This window comes from Chelon labrosus, assembly GCF_963514085.1.
Source record: "Chelon labrosus genome assembly, chromosome: 21".
Lineage (NCBI taxonomy): Eukaryota > Metazoa > Chordata > Actinopteri > Mugiliformes > Mugilidae > Chelon > Chelon labrosus.
In genome coordinates this window covers 19,234,661-19,257,777 of record NC_140354.1, presented here as the reverse complement: position 1 = coordinate 19,257,777, position 23,117 = coordinate 19,234,661, and the positions used below count along the sequence as shown (strand labels likewise).

Genomic DNA, 23,117 nt, shown 5'->3' with positions numbered 1-23,117 from the left:
AGAATAGGTTAGTGCGAATAGAGGCCACGCACTCCACCCCTCTGTGCTATCAGTGTGCAAATATTGTGCTTGTGTGGAAGCTTGTGTGGAAATATTGAGCGAGGAGTAAGGACCTGGTATTAGCATTAGTCCAGAGTGATCAGGTCGCAAGTAATCAGATTGTGCACAAATTGTGGAACTGGAAAATCTAAAAGTGCACACATTATTTTTTTAAATATTGATATTTTTCAAGAGACAGCTCAGAGTATAACTCGAACAATGGAAGAGCCCATAAACAGATGCCATAAAAATGCAATAAATCAAACAATGGACCAAATAACTGTGGAAAAAAAAAAAATATGGCCCGTGGTCCAAAACAGGTCCGCCAGAGGGTCTAATCTGGCCCATGAATTTGAGTTCAAAATTTACTGCTATTCATATTCTGTCCACTAGGGGCAGCGTAGAGTAGGGGACATAACACAACACTGAGACCCAAGACTAAACAGCAGATGGCAGCAATGTGCAAATTTATTTATATATTTTTTTATTTTATTAAATGTAAACATCCTAATTTACTTCTTTGCCCAAAACAAATGGGGAAAAAAATGATGGAGTTCCCGTTATTTATAGGTTATTATGCTGTTGCTTCTCCAGACCCACGCGAGATTATTGTAAATTTTTGCGATACATAATTACTTCACAAAACATCTCTCATGAAGCATAAACTTTATGAACAGAAAAAAAAACTTACTGTGTGGGACTCGTCACTTGCCATTGGAAGCTCCTTGTAGCAGCCTACGTTCCTGCTGGATCCTGCAGCTTAGCTGGCAACCTCGAGTCAGGGGGGAGGCTGAGGGGATACACCGTTCTACAGTATTTTGAAAGTGATTGCAGTACCAGTTTTGGCCAGTTTTGGCCACAATCCTACATACTGTTCCTTTAACAATAAATACTTTTTTATATATAATATTTGCTCATTTAGTTTTTTGAAGGAATTGTGAGTGATGAGCGTGAGAAAGACAAAAAGCGTCTGAGGATTTTCTTCTGTTGTTTCAGTCTCAACACAGGGCTCTAAGAACATCTAAAATAACAGCATGTGAAGTCAACGTATTGTGAACTTCTGTTATCAGTTAAAGTCGGCATGCGTTCAGTTTCCTGCTGTTTCTAAACTTGTCATCTTTAGAGAGCCACTCCCCTGCTCTCTCTGCACCTCTGGGACCACACCTGCAGGGCTGAAACTTTGTGGAAACCTCCAGAGCTGCAAATGCAAATAGATTTCCTCGAAGCGACGCACACATCTGTCACTGCGCTACGTATTTGCATGTCCACACGTATCCAGGCATGAAATCACCCACATGCTTTCAGCAGGAAGAGGTTCACATCAGGCAAAGGTCAGAATAAATGTGGCCTCAAATGATCAATAATAATAATAATAATAATAATAATAATAATAATAAATTCCTCTTTCAGACTTTTTCCTTCAAGCTCAGGTGGGTCCCTTACTGGAGGCTCTGGAGCCTGAGGGCAGTCGACCCTCTAGCCTCCTACTGTCACCCTGTGACAGTAGGAGGCTAGAGGGAAAGCATTTTTGTGTGTGTCTGTGTCAGGTTGCATCCTGCTGGGGATGGCTGCTGCCATCAAGGAGTGTCATTGCTATGGGGTAGAGGTGCCTGGTCTGGTCTAGGTGGGTGCTACATGTCTAAGTAACATCCAAATGAATGAATGCCAGGTCCAGAAGTTTCCCGGCACAACATTGTCTTGTCACAAGATGGTTAATGTTATTTACTTCTCCTGTCAGTGGTTTTAATGTTGTGACTGATCTGTGTAAATAGACCTTTTCCATTTTCTTCTCACCTCATCAAGCCTGGAATAAACATTCACTCCGACAGCAAGTTCAGCTACTATCAGAACAACCAGGAGGACGGCAAACTAAAAAGAGATCAACAACACCTTTTATGAAGAACAAACTCATGAACAAGTAAACAAAAGAATGAATACACACTTCTTCAGTATTACACAAGTGTGTCACTATTAAACAGGTATCGATTAAAAGAAGCGTTAACATGAACAGTCTTTAAAAGTATTTTTAAAATAGAGATTCGCTTGTCGGCTGCCTCCAACTTGTTTAAATGGCTGTGCCGACTTGTTTCTGTGTCTCAATTCACATTTGCATTATGGCTGTTTGTTCCTCTAGCACAGAAGCCCTCCCAGTTTATGAATGCCTCTCAGTCTCCCAGCAAGATAGAGATGGAGCTTAGACAATACAATGGGAAGATTATTAGTATTTTCTTTGTGCTAAAACGATAATACTTGAGATTTATGTAGCAATTATCATAATTCAAACCCTGTTACGCCTTACAATTGTTTTGTCCTTTTAACTTTTTTTAAATTTATTTATTTACTGTATATTAATTTTAAAGTAGGAAAAGGCTTTGACAAATCCATATTTTCCACCTTTTTTTTTTGGCACTTTCTGGCACTACTTTGTAGTGTACTAAGTTTTTCTTATTGAATTTTTTCTTCATTTTTTCATGGAAGACCAGAACTGACAAAATCAAAAATAAATAAATACATACAGGTGCCATTAAATGCACCAACAAAAATTTAAATAATAATAATAATAATTAAAATAATTAAAGAAATGTAAGATAAAAATATATTTCTGTCTTACTTGTTATATATATATTTTTTTGTTTGTTTATGGATTTGTATATGTATGTGCACCAATTGGCCACTGAATTTATTTTGAAATTTTATTTTAAAATGTGGTGCACTCAGATTAGTTTATTTTATTTACTGGGTCGTTTATTTACCTCAATAAGTCTGTATGTAGTTGCCATCAGTGATTTTTTTGTATACTGAGAGTGTAAGCCACTGCGTTATGTTCCACAAAAATCTCTCCTGAAGTGGTTTGTTTTTGTTTACCAGGCCAGACTTTCTGCCGTTATAAATACTCCAGCTCCATGTCTGGGATAGTGTTCTCAGTAGACTGAATTTTGCGATACAATACAGACCTGAATTTCTATTTTTTGTTTTCTATTCTTTTCACAAGAATAAAGTGTAGGTTTTATTTTGGTGTCTGTTTTTGTCTCAGTGAATGAGTCATCTGTGCCTCTGTCCCAGCTCCCACCACAGTGTGGTTACTCTGTTCAGACCACATGGAGAGACATCAGTCTGATGGCTCAGTACGATGCGTGTCACATCACTGTAGAGGTGAGTGATACTTTATATTTTACATATAGAAATATATATAGTGTTCAGAAATATAGTTGAGCTGGCTTGACTGTCTGCATATTTTTAAGCGTCGAATTTTTGGGAAATCCGCTTTTTACTTTTTATTTCTGACGTTGTAATGTCTGACTTCCAGTCCTACTGAAACCTGTCCTCTTCTTTCTTGTAAGGATTCACTCATTTGAACTTAAATGACTCGGCTCGCTCTTTTGTCATCTCAACCAAAAATAGATTTGAGTCTTTCAGGGATGGCTGACTCATGTTTGTGATTTAATGAGAAAAGCTTGTGCCTTAATCGCAAACACATTGTCTCCAGTGAATGTTTGCAACATTTTCAGCTGCAGGCAGTGTAAAATTATTTTTTTCAAAAATGCTGTTAAATACGTGTTCATTTAGGATGACAGCTATGTGTTCCCTCTGCTGTGAAGTGGGGCTCCGGTCAAGATTTCCTGTCCGGTCTCTTGGATCACGCCTCAGGCCGCGGGACCGTCCTCCCTCTGCTGCTCCCTGCATGGTATGACAGTCAAAGTAAAGGGACTGTCTGCCGCAGACGAGCTGAGGATAAATGGTAAACATCCAACTAATTATTCTCTTTTGTTTTTTGTTTTTTCAGACTTTTCCAATCTAATTTAATTTTGTGTTTTTCCACTACAGTGCGAGGAGAATGGATTCCTTTGTCGTCATTGGTTGAGCACTGTGGTTACACTGTGGAAAAGCGAGATGCGGAGATTGGTATCAATACTCCTTATGTCACGGGTGGCATCATAGTAAAGGTGAATTTCAGAAGTTGCTATTGAGTCTACAGTGCAGTTTTGTCTCCCCCTTCCGGCAATGAGAGTAATTACACATGCACTTTCAACATATGCAAAGGACAAAGGCCTAGATTACTAGATTCTATTTCATTCTTCCTGAGAGTCAGAGACTTCATAGTGAATTCATAGAACCATGGTTACATTGGTTACTTTTCTGCCGCCTCCATGACATCCAGAGTGTAGTTGGTGCAGTCTACTCCATCCCAACTCATGGAAACCAGTGCACTCGTGTGGGAATGTCGCTCTCAGGGGTTTTTAGACTTCCAGAACAGTGAATTTCTACTGTTTACCCCAAAGTGCAACTATCAGTTTCCTAAACTGTTCAAAAATCCATTGCACTTCATACATCTGTCACTGTCGATAGTTTCATTTTTCAGACTGTAAACCATCGCCTGAACTCAGTTTTTGCTTCATCTGAAGCTTCAAATGTTATTTGTGACCGTCAGAGACTTCATAGTGAACTCATTGAACCATGGTTATATTTGTAGCTTTCCTGCATCCTCCATGATGCTCATGGTTTAGTTGATGTAGTCCGCTCCAGCTCAGTCTCTATGGTTGCTTCGATCTCCAGCTCATGGAAACTGGTGCTCTAATGTGGAATTGTCACTCTAAGGGCAGGTACTTTCCAAGCACGAAGGGAACCTTGACCGAGTATATGTTGGCTTTTCAAGCAAAGAAATGCACAACCAAGCAACTGGCAATATTAAAAAATACTGTGTAAACATTGATAAAATTAAGATAAAATTAAGATAATCAATTAAGATAATCAATTAAGATAATCCTTTAAAATAATCCTTTAATTTATCCCACAGTGGGGAAATTTGCCATGTTACAGCAGTATAGTTAAGGACAGTGCACAAGACAAGGACACGCAGAGAAATGGATGGACAATTTGGTTGAGACTAAATTAAATGTTGTTGTAAGTGACATTGCTGTACAAACCTCCAGCTGGCTATTAAGTCTCTTCAAGGATTCTGTTTGGGCTGCACACTCAAACAAATCTGGTCTGATAAGCACTGTGTCAGCTCATTCAGAAAAGGCTTGAATGATGTTCATGATGTTCAAGATTATTCTGCATTTTCTATAAAATCTCAGTGAAGCTTCTCGTCTTTTTTTCAGGATGGACATTATACACTGTCTCTTCAGATAGGAGAGGAGATCTTCACACTGGCCTGTCCCGTCTCTCCCCCTGAAGAACTCCCCATTACCCCTCAGCCTCTTGTTGACAGCTTTCCTCCCTCTCCTCCTCTTCTAAGGGGAGCAACAAAAAATATGCAAGCACCCCAGAAACCTTTTCAGTGGGCCCCACCTTTCTACCTGGCCTTGTAGCACCCACCGAGACCAAACCAGGCACCCCTACCCCAAAGCAATGACACTCCTTCAAGGCAGCAGCCATCCCCAGTAGGATGGAGCCTGAAACAGGTAAAACTGTTTAAAAACAACTAAAAAAAACATGAAAAACAGAACAAGGTATTGACCTGACTTTCAAATTCACTAGATCCCAAACTGATCAAGTATCTGTGGGATGCACTTCAGGCATTTTATTCTGATTATTGCCTCAATCCATTTAAATGTAGCCGATTAGAAATGAAACCTGTAATGTAGGATCAGCTTGGACCTCCAATTACCATTGCCAGATCAGCTTGTACCCGTAAACCGGTCAAGGAAACAATCCACTGAATAACTGTGGGCTATGGCTAAGGGTCTGGAGTTTCTGGTGTAGCCAAAAGATGTCTTGATAGCTGACATCCAGACCAAGACTTCAGCTCTGTGTGGCGAAATGCAAGCATGAAGTTGGAGCTGAGAAACGACAACGATTGGACAGTTTACTCTCAGTTAAGTTTCCAAACACTTCAATGCTCGTTGTTTAATTTGTTTTATCTTGATAATTGTGACACATTCGTTTGCTTGCTGGACAAGTTATGATGGGGCTTTCTTCCTCTTTTCTCTCATGATGGACCGTTTATCTCATGCAATCAAGGCCTGCTCAAAGTTCACACCTCTGAGACCACAAATAGAAAGCTTCCGGTACTACCTACTAGGGATGGACTAAAAAATGTATCCCGATAATTTCTGGTATTTATCACGGTAACGATAAAAATGACGATAAATAAACACCAATTCAGCCTAATCTTTTTGAATATAATGCATCGGCAAGTTTTATCTGAGTTGTTTTTTTACAGGACTCTTTGGATGAAGTCGACGCTGCTTCTGCATCCTCACGCATTTTCTGGCTTTCTTCATATTCTGGTTTGTGCGCGTGTTTGAGGTGGTGGAACAAATTAGTGGTGTTACTGTCCTTCTTATGCACTATTTGTTTGCAAACCTTGCATGTTGTAATTTGCTGCTCCGAATCAGACTTTTTAACCCCTTCATGCCTCGTGTCGCGAATTCGCGACGCACTGTTTCCGCTCAGACTGCAGCCAAAATAACGCATGTAATACTCCAATGTCGATTTGTGCCCATTCAAAAAATTCCAAGAACCTTTTGCAAGCACTAGTTTCTCGTAAGACTGGCCGGAGTGGTAAGCAAAAATACAAATATTTCATTTCTTTATATAATTGAAAAATCAATTCAGGCGTTAAGGGGTTAAAACCAAACCAGCTAATGGAGGTGGAGCCTCTTTTAGGAACAAGCTCCTCGCTGCCCGGCGTATCTGCTCCACCTTCCGCCATTGTCAATTTGTCAATATTCCACCTATTCCACACGTGTTGGGTTGCGAGTGTGTCGCGCACATATACACGTCATCTGTGGGAATTTATCGTTTTTATCGCGGGATGACATATTCTTACCGTGGGGAATGTATTTGGCGATATATCGTAAACGACGAAATATCGCACATTCCTACTACCTACAGATTGTGCAGACATGACTTTCAAACCAACGCTTAAAAATCAAGGAAATGAGAGTTTGATTTTCATAAAGGTTTCCATGACCAATAATGGTCTCCACAATATGAATCCTTCTTTGGGAGAAGTCTGAAGAAGTGTATGTCCAAACTGCTTTGATTTAAATATGCAATGACATTTTCCCTAGCGTCTCCAGCTTTTTACTGTTTAAAAGTTCAATTGTTTACTTCAAAGAAATTATATCCATGCTAATTCTTTTCATTTTTGATTTTTAAACTAAGTTCACTCCTCTGTGTTGCTCAGTTGTCCCAGCTGGGGGCTTTCACAGCTGCTTCCTTCTACAAATTCCCACCGCACCCGGAAGATCGTAATTTACAGCTTCCTATCTACCCCGATAGAAGGATACTCTTTCCTGGGGGAACCAGAGGTAAGTCCCACCCAACACACACGTAAACAATTGTTCTATTTTAGGATGACTGTAACTATATAGTAAAATCACCTTTATACCTCCCTCATTCAGATCTACTTTTCGTGCCTGACAGAGGTTTGCTCTGCTGCAGACAGTGAGTGCTCTGTGAGCTGTGTCAAAGGTAAGGAGAAACTGAAAAGAGGCCTGGTAGTTTAAGATGATAAGGTTTTCATTATAAAGTTAGTCAACTTCCCGACTTGAATGTTTTTCTTGTCCATACATAAACCGATCAGGCATAACATTATGACCACTGACTGGAGAAGTAAATAACATTGACCATCTTGTGACAATTTAGTGTTCTGCTTTTGGACCTGGCATTGGAATGAATGTTACTTAGACATGTACCACCCACCTAGACCAGACCAGGCACCCCCACCCTAAAGGCCTTCATGTTTCATGTTGACAGTCTCAGCAGTTTCACAAAGTCTGGTTTGCACCAACATTTGTACCACAATGCCACATTTAGTGTTTATTGTGATGTTTGATGTTAACATTCAGTGTGTGTTTTTTTTTTAATGCACTGTAGGTTTATGTCTCATGACCCATCAAATAAGTGTTCCCAGTAACATGCTCTCTGTGCACTAAATATAATGTGGCTATTTTCTCTATTTTCACTTCTCAAATGAATCCATGATATTTCAAAAAGCTTCATCAACAGCACTATTTACAGCAGCCTGCAGATGGATGCAGGATTTACAAGCCTTGACTCTGACTGACTGATCTCCGTCTCAAGGACTCATGTAACCCTTCCATCTTTTCGTCCTTGCAGGTCCAAACAGCGATGTGCAATGAAATAAAGACACTTTTATACCACTGCAACTTGTTTATGACATTGTATAGAGACAAGCATACAGCATAGCCTGTGAAAGGTTCAACTTGTATCTACTGTGAGAAAGGCCAGTATAACATAATGCCTGGGAATGTAGAACAAGACGGTAAAGTAACAAGAAACTGAAGTTGTCTGACCATTAACACCATGTCACCATGGTGATTTTAACTAGCCTATGATGAAAGCTGTAGTGGAAATTTAAGAAATTTGAAATCAGAACACTGGTCTTTCAATGTATTTAATTCAACATCAGTAGATGGGCTCACAGCACAGACAAAGCATAAAGCATTGATAATGGCAAATAAAATAACAAAATAAAATAGCCCCCTCTTACAGCGATAACTTGGGGCAGTAAAACAAAGAGGCATACACACAAGCGTAATTTAAATGTCAATGGCAACAACTCAACTTACTTTTCATCTATCAGGTGACCAGTCCACACATTAAATCAGGGTTTAACACAGGGAAAAACACATTTCAAATGATGAGTATATGCAGAGCAGGGTGTTGATGGTGGAAGGTACCATGTGATACAGAATTTAAAGAAAATTATCCCTTTTATGTTTTTAACACTGTTATTTGCCAGTGAGAGTTTAACTGTTTAATGTGTGGACAAAAAGCTCAAAACTTTAAAAGCTGTTATAATGCTACAGGACGCTGCATATTAAGATAATATGAACATTGGAAGTTCGGTTAAAATGAAAAAGTCCCTGAACAGAACCGATCAGGAGAACTCTGAGGTGCTGGTTGAGTCTCCAGCGACGGTCTTTGCTTGGAAACCTCTGATTGTGAGTAGAAAAGGCATCCTGGGTTTCTCTCTCTCTCTCTCTCTCTCTCTCTCTGTCTCTTGGTCCTCTTCACGAGGATAATGGTGCAGACCAGGTCAGCGATCTGTCAAAAAGTCATCACAATTATGCAGAATTATTCAGCAGTAGCTTCATTAACTTCATCATGGAAGCAAAGCTAGAGGCCCATCGTGCGATGACTGGAAGATGTTTGAAAAGTGGAATAAGTCAAATCTGTATCAACAGGATTTGGCCAGTGATCTGTAGGGATGAGGAAAAATAACCAGCAACCAATCCCTTTGAATACTCGGAATGATTTTATTGTGATGTTAGATTTTATGAATGCAAATTTATCCTTCAAAGGGTAGCTGGAAACACTCTGCAGCACCATGCGTCAAAACTACCAGCCAGTGCAACCCGACTGGCGTTTAGTGCACACTTAGGGTAAAGAGAAACCTCAGATGTTCTTCTCTGATCTCAAACTTGCAGTACTAAAATACTGAAAATAATAGCACAACATACACGCGCTACAAGTTAGTTTTTTAATTATCGCCCCAGATCAGGGAGCACTGAAAGCACCACCCAATGTGATGTCGCAAGGAACTAGGAGGAACAAAATCATCACTTAACCAGCGGTTAAGGCATCACTAAGTGGCTGCTCCAGCAATTGGAAGAAAAACTGATAACATAAGTCCTCCCCGAATGCATTCACATTGGCAATCATGTTTTGCGCTCATAGTGAAATTACCCAAGGGATGGGCCAGCAGTATGAGACCGGTAGCCAGGTCCACTTGCTTTACAGAATAAATGTTCTTGTATGGAAATGTAATCTGTGTACCAAAACAGCTTCAATTCCAATGATACCAAACAGCATTAATGCTTCACTGCCGAAGAATGAGAAATGAGCTCGGTGCAAGCCTGCAAGGAGACAGGAAAAAGACTGTGGGTTAATCTTGATAAAGCAGTTAGGAAGTAATATAAGTCATCCTGCACCACACTAGCAGAACCAATATGAGTGCCAACAAAACTGAAATGTTTTTTTAAAAACTTACTTGGTCTCTTGGATCGCGACATATCTTCTTAATTTTATCCATCGGTGGGCTTGACACCCCGCAGCACTCGAGCTGCAGACTGGGCAGAGGGGAAAGGAGGTTAAACCATAACATTTTAAATGAGCCAAAGTCCTCCATGTTTAGCATTTAATATTGTGCCATCAAACCCCGTTTGTGAAGATCAAACTAATGTTTTCTTCAAAGCTAATCGACAATCAACAGTGCAGGACGTATGTAAGAGTCATCAATTTATATGAAGTCACTACACGGAGAGGCAGGGAAGAAAAAAATCCATTGATGGAATAACGTGGTCATTCAGTATATTCACGTAGTCAGCTGACCTCGTTCTTTGGACACATAATGTTGCTGAACCTAGACCTGAGCAACTGCAGTAACCCCAGATCATAGCACTGCCCCCACAGGCTTGTACAGTAGACACTAGGCATGATGGGTGCATCACTTCATCTGCCTCTCTTCTTACCCTGATGCCCCCATCACTCTGGATCAGGGTAAATCTGGACTCATCAGACCACATGACCTTCTTCCATTGCTCCAGAGTCCAGTCTATCTACACAACTGTTCAGTCCCAATCCCTTGAGTTCCCTTCTTCCTCAAAGACGATGGTTCTCCACTATCCTTCCAGTTTTTAATAATGTGTCGGACAGTTCTTAACCCAGTTTCAGTAGTTTCTACAATCTCCTTAGATGTTTTCTCTGCTTGATGCATGCCAATGATTTGACCCTTCTAAAACAGATTAACATATTTTCCACGACCACAGGATGTGTCTTTAGACATGGTTGTTTAAGAAATGAGAAGCTACTCATTGCATCAGATGTGTCTTTAGACGTGGTTGTTTAAGAAATGAGAAGCTACTCATTGCATCAGTTGGGGTTAAATAATTTGTTGCCAGCTGAAAGATAATCACCCATGCAGTAATTATCCAATAGGAGGCTTGTACCTATTTGCTCAGTTAAACCCAGATGGCGACTTTTTGTTTTGGCCAGGCAGTGTATTTCTGTTATCGTTCTTTTTTTAGCTTCCATGTAAACAGTTATCGGAAAGTTATCAGAATGTTTTAATCAGGTTGAAGAAACTTGTTTATCCCCACTTTAAACTGGGGCTTCCATCAGATTGGAAGGAAATAAAAGTGTACGCTCACCTTAGTGTGGAAGTATTTGAGAACGTCAGCAGTCTGTGGGTCTTCATCATAATGTTCGATCACTTTAGTATAGAAGTTCGTGAGGAGTTCTCCAGTCTTGATGATGAGAATTAAATCACAAAATTCTGTGTGTGGGTGTGTACCGATCAGGCATAACATTATGACCACCATCCTTTAGGTCCTATGGGTTGAGGGAAAGGGCCTCTGTGGATCATCCCACATAAATGGTCCATCGAGAGAAACAACGAGCACTGAAGTGTTTGGAAACTGTTAACTGAGAGTAAACTGTCCCAACGTTGTCATCTCTCAGCTCCAACTTCATGCTCGCATTTATCTGATAATGAACAATGACCGGGACACAGAGCATAAGTCTTGGTCTGGTTGTCAGCTATCAAGATATCACCTGGCTAGGCCAGAAACTCCAAACCCCCAGCCATAACCCACAGAGTTATTCAGTGGATTGTTTCCTTGAACAGTTTGCAGGTACATGCTGATCTGGCAATGGTAATTGGAGGTCCAAAATAATCCTACATTACAGGTTTCATTTGTAATCGGCTACATTTAAATGGATTGGGGCGATAATCAGAATAAAATGCCTGAAGTGTATCCCACAGATACTGGATCAGTTTGGGATCTAGTGAATTTGAACTCCAGACCCTTGGCCATAACCCAAGGGGTTCCCAGCAGAACACTGAATTGTCACAAGATGGTTAATGTTATTTACTTGTCCTGTCAGTGGTTTTAATGTTGTGACTGATCTGTGTAAATAGACCTTTTCCATTTTCTTCTCACCTCTTCACGTTTGTAATAAACAATTCCTCCGACAACAGGTTCAGCTACTGCCAGAACGGCCAGGAGGATGGCGAGCTAAAAAGACAGATAGAAATCAAGAACACTTTTTATGAAGAACAAACTCATGAACAAGTAAACAAAAGAATGAATAACACACTTACTCAGTATTACACAAGTGTATTAATATTAAACAAGGATAGATTAAAAGAAGCGTTAACATGAACAATCATTAAAAGTATTTTTAAAATTGAGATTCGCTTGTCGGCTGCCTCCAACTTGTTTAAATGGCTGTGCCGACTTGTTTGTGTGTCTCAATTCACATTTGCGTTATGGCTGTTTGTTCCTACAGCACAGAAGCCCTCCCAGTTTATGAATGCTTCTCAGTCTCCCAGCAAGATAGAGATGGAGCTTAGACAATACAATGGGAAGATTATTCATATTTTCTTTGCACTAAAAAGAGAATATATTGTCACCTGCACAAAGTTCGAACTTTGATCGGAGGCCAAGGATCTGATCTTGAAGCAAATCTACGACAGACGAGCGGATCTCCTCACGAATAACTCTCATCAGTTGTTCTTAAGCCAAAGTGCTGTGGGCATTTCTCAACAGGATACTGAGACAGTTCAGAGACTTTGTGGTTAAAAACGAGTCTGGAGATAAGTTCACTCCTCTGTTGCTCAGTTGTCCCAGCCGGGGGGTTTCACAGCTGCTTCCTTCTACAAATTCCCACCACATCCGGAAGATCGTAATTTGCAGCTTCCTATCTACCCCCATTGAAGGATACTCTTTCCTGGGGGAACCAGAGGTAAGTCCCACCCAACGCACACATGTAAACAATTGTTCTATTTTAGGATGACTGTAACTATATAGTAAAATCACCTTTATTCCTCCCTCATTCAGATCTACTTTTCGTGCCTGACAGAGGTTTGCTCTGCTGCAGACAGTGAGTGCTCTGTGAGCTGTGTCAAAGGTAAGGAGAAACTGAAAAGAGGCCTGGTAGTTTAAGATGATAAGGTTTTCATTATAAAGTTAGTCAACTTCCAGACTTGAATGTTTTTCATGTCCATACATAAACCGATCAGGCATAACATTATGACCACTGACTGGAGAAGTAAATAACATTGACCATCTTGTGACAATTCAATGTTCTGCTGGGAAACTTTTGGACCTGGCATTGGAATGAATGTTACTTAGACATGTAGCACCCACCTAGACCAGACCAGGCACCCCCACCCTAAAGGCCTTCATGTTTCATGTTGACAGTCTCACAGCAGTTTCACAAAGTCTGGTTTGCACCAACATTTGTACCACAATGCCACATTTAGTGTTTGTTGTGATGTTTGATGTTAACATTCAGTGTGTGTGTTTTTTTTTTAATGCACTGTAGATTTATGTCTCATGACTCATCAAATAAGTGTTCCCAGTAACATGCTCTCTGTGCACTAAATATAATGTGGCTATTTTCTCTATTTTCACTTCTCAAATGAATCCATGATATGTCAAAAAGCTTCATCAACAGCACTATTTACAGCAGCCTGCAGATGGATGCAGGATTTACAAGCCTTGACTCTGACTGACTGATCTCCGTCTCAAGGACTCATGTAACCCTTCATCTTTTTGTCCTTGCAGGTCCAAACAGTGATGTACAATGAAATAAAGACACTTTTATACCACTGCAACCTGTTAATGACATTTTATAGAGACAAGCATACTAGCATGTGAAAGGTTCAACTTGTATCTACTGTGAGAAAGGCCAGTATAACATAATGCCTGGGAATGTAGAACAAGACGGTAAAGTAACAAGAAACTGAAGTTGTCTGACCATTAACACCATGTCACCATGGTGATTTTAACTAGCCTATGATGAAAGCTGTAGTGGAAAGTTAAGAAATTAGAAATCAGAACACTGGTCTTTCAATGTATTTAATTCAACATCGGTAGATGGGCTCACAGCACAGACAAAGCACAAAGTATTGGTAATGGCAAATAAAATAACAAAATAAAATAGCCCCCTCTTGCAGCGATAACTTGGGGCAGTAAAACAAAGAGGCATACACACAAGTGTAATATAAATGTCAGTGGCAACAACTCAACTTACTTTTCACCTATGCAGTGTTCCAATCAGGTGACCAGTCCACGCAACAAATCAGGGTTTAACACAGGGAAAAACACATTTCAAATGATGAGTATATGCAGAGCAGGGTGTTGATGGTGGAAGGTACCATGTTTATGTTTTTAACACTGTTATTTGCCAGTGAGAGTTTAACTGTTTAATGTGTGGACAAAAAGCTCAAAACTTTAAAAGCTGTTATAATGCCACAGGACGCTGCGTATTAAGATAATATGAACATTGGAAGTTTGGTTAAAATGAATAAGTCCCTGAACAGAACCGATCAGGAGAACTCTGAGGTGCTGGTTGAGTCTCCAGCGATGGTCTTTGGTAGGAAGCTTCTGATTCTCAGTAGAAAAGGCATCCTGGGGTTCTCTCTCTCTCTGTCTCTCTCTCTCTGTCTCTCTCTCTCTCTCTCTCTTCCTCTCTTCACGAGGATAACGGTGCAGACCAGGGCAGTGATCTGTCAAAAAGTCATCACAGTTATGCATAATTATTCAGCAGTAGCTTCAAAAAGCTAGAGGCCCATCGTGCAATGACTGGAAGATGTTTAAAAAGTGAAATCAGTCAAATTTGTATCAACAGCCAGTGGTCTGTAGGGATGTGGAAAAATAACCAGCAACCAATCCCTTTGAATACTTTGATTTCATTGTGATGTTAGTTTTTATGAATGCAAATTTATCCTTCAAAGGGTAGCTGGAAACACTCTGCAGCACCATGCATCAAAACTACCAGCCAGTGCAACCCGACTGGCGTTTAGCACACACTTGGGGTAAAGAGAAACCTCAGATGTTCTTCTCTGATCTCAAACTTGCAGTACTAAAATACTGAAAATAATAGTACAACATACACACGCTACAAGTTAGTTTTTTGATTATCGCCCCAGATCAGGGAGCACTGAAAGCACCACCCAATGTGATGTCGCAAGGAACTAGGAGGAACAAAATCATCACTTAACCAGCGGTTAAGGCATCACTAAGTGGCTGCTCCAGCAATTGGAAGAAAAACTGATAACATAAGTCCTCCCCGAACGCATTCACATTGGCAATCATGTTTTGCGCTCATAGTGAAATTACCCAAGGGATGGGCCAGCAGTATGAGACCCGTAGCCAGGTCCACTTGCTTTACAGAATAAATGTTCTTGTATGGAAATGTAATCTGTGTACCAAAACAGCTTCAATTCCAATGATGCCAAACAGCATTAATGCTTCACTGCCGAAGAATTGAGAAATGAGCTCGGTGCAAGCCTGCAAGGAGACAGGAAAAAGACTGTGGGTTAATCTTGATAAAGCAGTTAGGAAGTAATATAAGTCATCCTGCACCACACTAGCAGAACCAATATGAGTGCCAACAAAACTGAAATGTTTTTTTAAAAACTTACTTGGTCTCTTGGATCGCGACATATCTTCTTAATTTTATCCATCGGTGGGCTTGACACCCCGCAGCACTCGAGCTGCAGACCGGGCAGAGGGGAAAGGAGGTTAAACCATAACATTTTAAATGAGCCAAAGTCCTCCATGTTTAGCATTTAATATTGTGCCATCAAACCCCGTTTGTGAAGATCAAACTAATGTTTTCTTCAAAGCTAATCGACAATCAGCAGTGCAGGACGTATGTAAGAGTCATCAATTTATATGAAGTCACTACACGGAGAGGCAGGGAAGAAAAAAATCCATTGATGGAATAACCTGGTCATTCAGTATATTCAGGTAGTCAGCTGACCTCATTCTTTGGACACATAATGTTGCTGAAGCTAGACCTGAGCAACTGCAGCAACCCCAGATCATAGCACTGCCCCCACAGGCTTGTACAGTAGACACTAGGCATGATGGGTACATCACTTCATCTGCCTCTCTTCTTACCCTGATGCCCCCATCACTCTGGATCAGGGTAAATCTGGACTCATCAGACCACATGACCTTCTTCCATTGCTCCAGAGTCCAATCTATCTACACAACTGTTCAGTCCCAATCCCTTGAGTTCCCTTCTTCCTCAAAGACGATGTTTCCCCACTGTCCTTCCAGTTTTTAATAATGTGTTGGACAGTTCTTAACCCAGTTTCAGTATTTTCTACAATCTCCTTAGATGTTTTCTCTGCTTGATGCATGCCAATGATTTGACCCTTCTAAAACAGATTAACATCTTTGCACTGTGTCTGTGCCACAGGATGTGTCTTTAGACATGGTTGTTTAAGAAATGAGAAGCTACTCATTGCATCAGATGTGTCTTTAGACGTGGTTGTTGAAGAAATGAGAAACTACTCATTGCATCAGTTGGGGTTAAATAATTTGTTGCCAGCTGAAATATAATCACCCATGCAGTAATTATTCAATAGGAGGCTCATACTTATTTGCTCAGTTAAATCCAGATGGTGACTTTTTGTTTTGGCCAGGCAGTGTATTTCTGTTATCGTTCTTTTTTTAGCTTCCATGTAAACAGTTATCGGAAAGTTATCAGAATGTTTTAATCAGGTTGAAGAAACTTGTTTATCCCCACTTTAAACTGGGGCTTCCATCAGATTGGAAGGAAATAAAAGTGTATGCTCACCTTAGTGTGGAAGTTTCGGAGAACTTCAGCAATCTGTGGGTCTTCATCATAATGTTCGATCACTTTAGTATAGAAGTTCGTGAGGAGTTCTCCAGTCTTGATGATGAGAATTAAATCACAAAATTGTGTGTGTGTGGGTGTGTATACACACACCCACACACACACACATAAACCGATCAGGCATAACATTATGACCACCATCCTTTGGGTCCTATGGGTTGAGGGAAAGGGCCTCTGTGGATCATCCCACATAAATGGTCCATCGAGAGAAACAACGAGCACTGAAGTGTTTGGAAACTGTTAACTGAGAGTAAACTGTCCCAACGTTGTCATCTCTCAGCTCCAACTTCATGCTCGCATTTATCTGATAATGAACAATGACCGGGACACAGAGCTGAAGTCTTGGTCTGGTTGTCAGCTATCAAGATATCACCTGGCTAGGCCAGAAACTCCAGACCCTTCAGCCATAACCCACTCCAGGTCCTACAATGATCCTACATTACAGGTTTCATTTGTAATCGGCTACATTTAAATGGATTGGGGCAATAATCAGAATAAAATGCCTAAAGTGCATCCCACAGATACTGGATCAGTTTGGGATCTAGTGAATTTGAACTCCAGACCCTTGGCCATAACCCAAGGGGTTCCCAGCAGAACACTGAATTGTCACAAGATGGTTAATGTTATTTACTTGTCCTGTCAGTGGTTTTAATGTTGTGACTGATCTGTGTAAATAGGCCTTTTCCATTTTCTTCTCACCTCTTCACGTTTGTAATAAACAATCCCTCCGACAACAGGTTCAGCTACTACCAGAACGGCCAGGAGGATCGCAAGCTAAAAAGACAGATAGAAATCAACAACACTTTTTATGAAGAACGAACTCATGAACAAGTAAACAAAAGAATGAATAACACACTTACTCAGTATTACACAAGTGTATTAATATTAAACAAGGATAGATTAAAAGAAGCGTTAACATGAACAATCATTAAAAGTATTTTTAAAATAGAGGTTCGCTTGTAGGCTGCCTCCAACTTGTTTAAATGGCTGTGCCGACTTGTTTGTGTGTCTCAATTCACATTTGCGTTATGGCTGTTTGTTCCTACAGCACAGAAGCCCTCCCAGTTTATGAATGCTTCTCAGTCTCCCAGCAAGATAGAGATGGAGCTTAGACAATACAATGGGAAGATTATTCATATTTTCTTTGCGCTAAAAAGAGAATATATTGTCACGTGCACAAAGTTCGAACTTTGATTGGAGGCCAAGGATCTGATCTTGAAGCAAATCTACGACAGACGAGCGGATCTCCTCACGAATAACTCTCATCAGTTATTCTTAAGCCAAAGTGCTGTGGGCATTTCTCAACAGGATACTGAGACAGTTCAGAGACTTTGTGGTTAAAAACGAGTCTGGAGACAAGCGAGATGAATACATGTTAAATAAAAACTGGCGATACAGAAACAGATAATACAGTACTATAGTTGGACGGCCCAGACTTGTATTACCAAACATCCTCCATACAAATATTTTAGAGAGTTTAAAGCAATGACGTTATTTATTCTATGCAATACTTTAAAACTGGCGTCTATTCATGCACTGGACACACTTTATGTTTAATGTTCATGTGCAGGGTTCATGAGAAGGTGTGAATACCCCCTGGTGTTTTGCAGATTATTTTTATTACAGAATCTACTGGTCTATAACAACCAGATACCACCTTGTAATTGGAGTTTTCCTTCCCAAATGAATGTACTCTATCTACCCATTAATGTTCGCTGACAAATGGGGATGTGAGAGTGCCTTGTCAACTGAGAAAAATATGTCCTGCACTGATGGTAGTGGTTTAAGATGACGCCAATTTATTGGTAGTTTCTGGCGTTTGCTTTTTCTTTTGTGGTGTCATTGACTTTAATCAAATGAAACTGGTATAGAAGGAAGTCACATTAAAAAAACACTAAACTAAAAAAACTCACCACTCGCATAAATTTAATGTCATTTTTGCAGATGGCTCTTTCTCCATATGTAGCGACAGTCGCCATCACTGAGCCCAGACCGATCAGCAGTCTCGCACCTGATTTAAAAGGAGAAAATCTGCAGTCGTCAAATTGAAAGCAAAACACATTTTGAGTGAATTTTAATGCAAGATGTCGTCACCGACCCCAGATAAACGGTCCTGAGTTGAGGTCCTTGGTTTCGAAGATTATTTTGGCGCTATTGCTGTACATCAGCCAAAGACCCATCCCGAATAAGCCACAACCCATGCCCTGAAAAACACAAAATAAAACCACAAAGAAGTGCACATCTTTAGTTATTGGTTATTGGTCTATAGATAAATGATTGTGGTCCAGACAAATCAAACTGATGTTAGGAACTACCAGTAGAACACTGTAACTGGGGAAAAAAAACTCAAAATAGGCAACTTAAGGTTGACAATGCACCTTTTTCCCAAAACTTTTCCAGACTTACTAGCACAATTTTGTTGAAAACTGCAAACACATACAGGCGGAGACATCTATCCTGAGCCATGATGACCAGCGGGTTTGTTAGGCTGCGCAAATTAAGTCTACAAGACAACAGGCATGGTATAAGAGTTTTTACATATGTCCATGATAACTGTTCTTCAAAATACCAAATAATGCAACTGGAATTACGTTTATAACAATTCCCTTTCCTGTAATGAGATAATAGCCTTGAATTATGTACCAGAAATATCAGGAAATACCTGTATTTGTTTGAAGTGTCTCTGTGAAGCTGTCTTGTTGATGTGAGGAGGAGTGACAGCTGTCATTGGCCTCAGTCTGACACCAGACTCAGACATTCTCACCAAGAGGTGTGACTGATGCCTCTTTGTTTGTTTTTTTTTGGTTGTTTTTTTTTGATCAGTTGTGTGAGCTGGTCGTCACTTCTTCACAAGACTGTCTGGGGGGAAGGAAATGCATTATGTCAATGAATGTCCTCACAAAGATTACAAACGTGTCTGTGTGTGATTGTGACGGCTTTTTTCCTTTTCATTCCACCTTAGCACACCAGCAGCTATATTTGACTACTTTTGCAACCTTTTACATAGATCAGGCATAACATTATGACCACCTTCCTAATCTAATATCATGTAGGTCTCCCTTGTGCCTCCATAACAGTTGTGACTCATTAGAGAATGGAGAGTGTCCTGTGGTGTGTTAGTATTAGTCTGGGCACGGGGGAATACGAAGGCCAGGTCAACACCTTGTGCTGTTCCTCATGTTTTTATTGAGTTGTTCCTAAAGCGTTTTTGTGTGTGTGCCTGTGTCAGGCTGCATCTTGCTGGGGATGGCTGCTGCCATCGGGGAGTGTCATTGCTATGGGGTGGAGGTACCTGGTCTAGTCTAGGTGGGTGCTACATGTCTAAGTAACATCCACATGAATGAATGCCAGGTCCAAAAGTTTCCCAGCAGATCATTGTGTTGGTCAGTGTCATTCACTTCACCTTTGTGGTTTTAATGTTTTGGCTGATCGGTGTATAATTAATAATATTCATAAGTGTCAGAATGGAAATGTTGCCCTTCCAAAGGTCTGTTGGTTAAGACCCACCAGGGGGTGCTAAAACACTGAAACACGTCTGTCCTGGGGGATGAGCAGAGAATGAATGAAAGTCAATGAGTTTCCTATCAGTTAAAATTGACAATAGTAAAACTCAAAACCTTCATGTTTCTTGTACATGTGTGGACATATCCTGCAAATCTGATGATCAGCTGTTGGTTTATGTCCATGGCCCCTTCCCTCATCACCAAATGCATTAGTCATTATTTAAGTTTGGTACATAATTATGTTTCAGCAGGAGAGTTAAAAAATGTGTTTTTCAACAAATTCCAAAAAAAGAATCAGACCTTTAGACTTTAATTATAGCACCACCATCTGGTTGATTCTGGTCATGTGTCTTGTGAAGCACTAGGGTATAAAAATGCAATTTAACACTAATCTGGTACCGAAACAGAAGTGGTTGAGGAGTTCACATACACAGGACAAACTGTAAGCACTGATCCGCTGGTTGAGTCTCCAGTTGTAGTCTTTGTCCTCTTGCAAACCTCCCTTTTTTCCCGTAGTACGCGGCGATCTCCTGATGGCTCCTCTTGAGCTGCTTCAGGAGGATAATGGTGCAGACCAGGGCGATCATCTGTCGTTCACACACAGAAGGAGGAGGGGAAGTAAAGAGCAGGGATGGGACACCTCACGGGACTGAACCGGCCACAGAATAGGTAAGTGCGAAAAGAGGCCACGCACTCCACCCCTCTGTGCTATCAGTGTGCACGTGAAAGCTTGTGTGGAAATGTTGAGTGAGGAGTAAGAACTTGGTATTAGCATTAGTCCAGAGTGATCAGGTCGCAAGTGATCAGATTGTGCACAAATTGTGGAACTGGAAAAACTAAAAGTGCACACGTTATTTTTTAAATATTGATATTTTTCAAGAGACAGCTCAGAGTATAAATCGAACGATGGAAGAGCCCATAAACAGATGCCATAAAAATGCAATATATCAACCAATGGGCCAAATAACTGTGGAAAAAAAAAATAATGGCCCGTCGTCCAAAACAGGTCTGCCAGAGGGTCTAATCTGGGCCATGAATTTGCAAAGTTCAAAATTTACTGCTATTCATATTTTGTCCACTAGGGGCAGCGTAGAGTAGGGGACAGAACACAACACTGAGACCCAGGACGAAACAGCAGATGGCAGCAATGTGCACATTTTAAATGTAAACATCCTAATTTACTTCTTTGCCCAAAACAAATAGGAAAAAAATGATGGAGTTGTCGTTATTTATAGGTTATTATGCTGTTGCTGCTCCAGACCCACTTGAGATTTATGTAGCAATTATCATAATTCAAACCCCGTTACGCCTTACAATTGTTTTGTCCTCTAACTTTTTTAAATTTATTTATGTACTGTATATTAATTTTAAAGTAGGAAAAGGCTTTGACAAATCCATATAATCCACCTTTTTTTTTTTTGGCACTTTCTGGCACTGCTTTGTGTTTTAAGTTTTTCTTATTGAATTTTTTCTTCATTTTTTCATGGAAGACCAGAACTGACAAAATCTAAAATTAATAAATACATATAGGTGCAATCAAATGCACCAACAAATAAAAAAATAATAATTTAAATAATTAAAGAAGAGAACATCCATGAATTGCAAATTTAAATAAACATGCCCTTACACGCTAAGTGTCTGTCGTTAGACGCTATAAGCTCCTTGGTTCCTGCCTCGAATTCTATGCTTGGCTCACTTTTAGCTATGACTGGTTAAACTATGTTTTGACACAAAATAGAGTAAATGGCAAATGTTCATCTTTGAAACTACCTACAGATATGAAAATTCCGTTGGCTAATTACAGGACCCAACGTGATGGAAATAAGTAATAACTGAACTTGTAACAGTTTTGCTGCAAAGCACAATCTTACGGCGAAATTAGATCTGGTGTTTGTTAAGACGAATTACTGTTGTATGAGTATTGCAAGCATCATAGTAAAAAGGCTAACAAACGTATACCACCAGTTAACATTAGCCCTTCATTCATGACATAGGTAATGTAATCATACAGATAGAACATAGCATATCTTTATCTTTTCTTTTTTTCCTAAATTGGGCACCTGATGGCTTTGACCTTTTTCTGTCCATATCTTTTTATTTGACACTCGACAATCAACAGATTTCCATCCTCCAACGCTGTCACTCACGACCAGAAGTCAAGATTAAACCAATTCACCTTGGTGACCACATAATCGTTTTGTATTACCTATTTTTATTTGACCATTTCACACAATTCATAAATACAAAAACGTGCAGAACTTATAGGCCTGTATTTATAATATTTTGAATGAAATGTGCTTTGTATGGAAGAAAGTCAAGGTGTGACTGACTTTAGCCCTTTTATACAGTGGACCCCCCCCCCCCCCCCCCCCTTCAATTTGGGAGAGACCCAGAGGTGAACTGTCCGCCTCGCCCTCCTTTCCCTTTCTGACACACACAGCTTCTGTGCACGGCACCTTCTCAGCAGCGCAGATTTGTTTGTTTATTTTTTTCCAAGTGCTCGTGCCGCCCCCCTTGTGTCATGAAAAAATGCCGCCCCGGGCGACTGCCCGGGTTCGCCCGTGCCTAAAACCGCTACTGCACTTAAACTCAGATTATTTTATTTTATTTACTGAGTCGTTTATTTACCTCAATAAATCTGTATGTAGTTGCCATCAGTGTTTTTTTTTTTTTTTTATACTGGGAGTGTAAGCCTCTCCGTTATGTTCCACAAAAATCTCTCCTGAAGTGGTTTGTTTTTGTTTACCAGGCCAGACTTTCTGCCGTTATAAATACTCCAGCTCCATGTCTGGGATAGTATTCCCAGTAGACTGAATTTTGGGATACAATACAGACCTGAATTTCTATTTTTTGTTTTCTATTCTTTTCAAAATAATAAAGTGTAGGTTTTATTTTGGTGTCTGTTTTTGTCTCAATGAATGAGTCATCTGTGCCTCTGTC

At 40.2% G+C, this 23,117-nt stretch overlaps 1 long non-coding RNA gene across 1 annotated transcript; it reads left to right on the top strand.

The window, feature by feature from the left end:
* The first annotated feature begins 6,005 nt into the window (after positions 1-6,005).
* On the top strand, positions 6,006-12,537 carry LOC311507055. The gene is made up of 3 exons (XR_014699709.1): positions 6,006-7,298; positions 7,392-7,461; positions 8,110-12,537. It is a non-coding gene; the product is annotated as an uncharacterized lncRNA (long non-coding RNA).
* Positions 12,538-23,117: the final 10,580 nt, after the last annotated feature.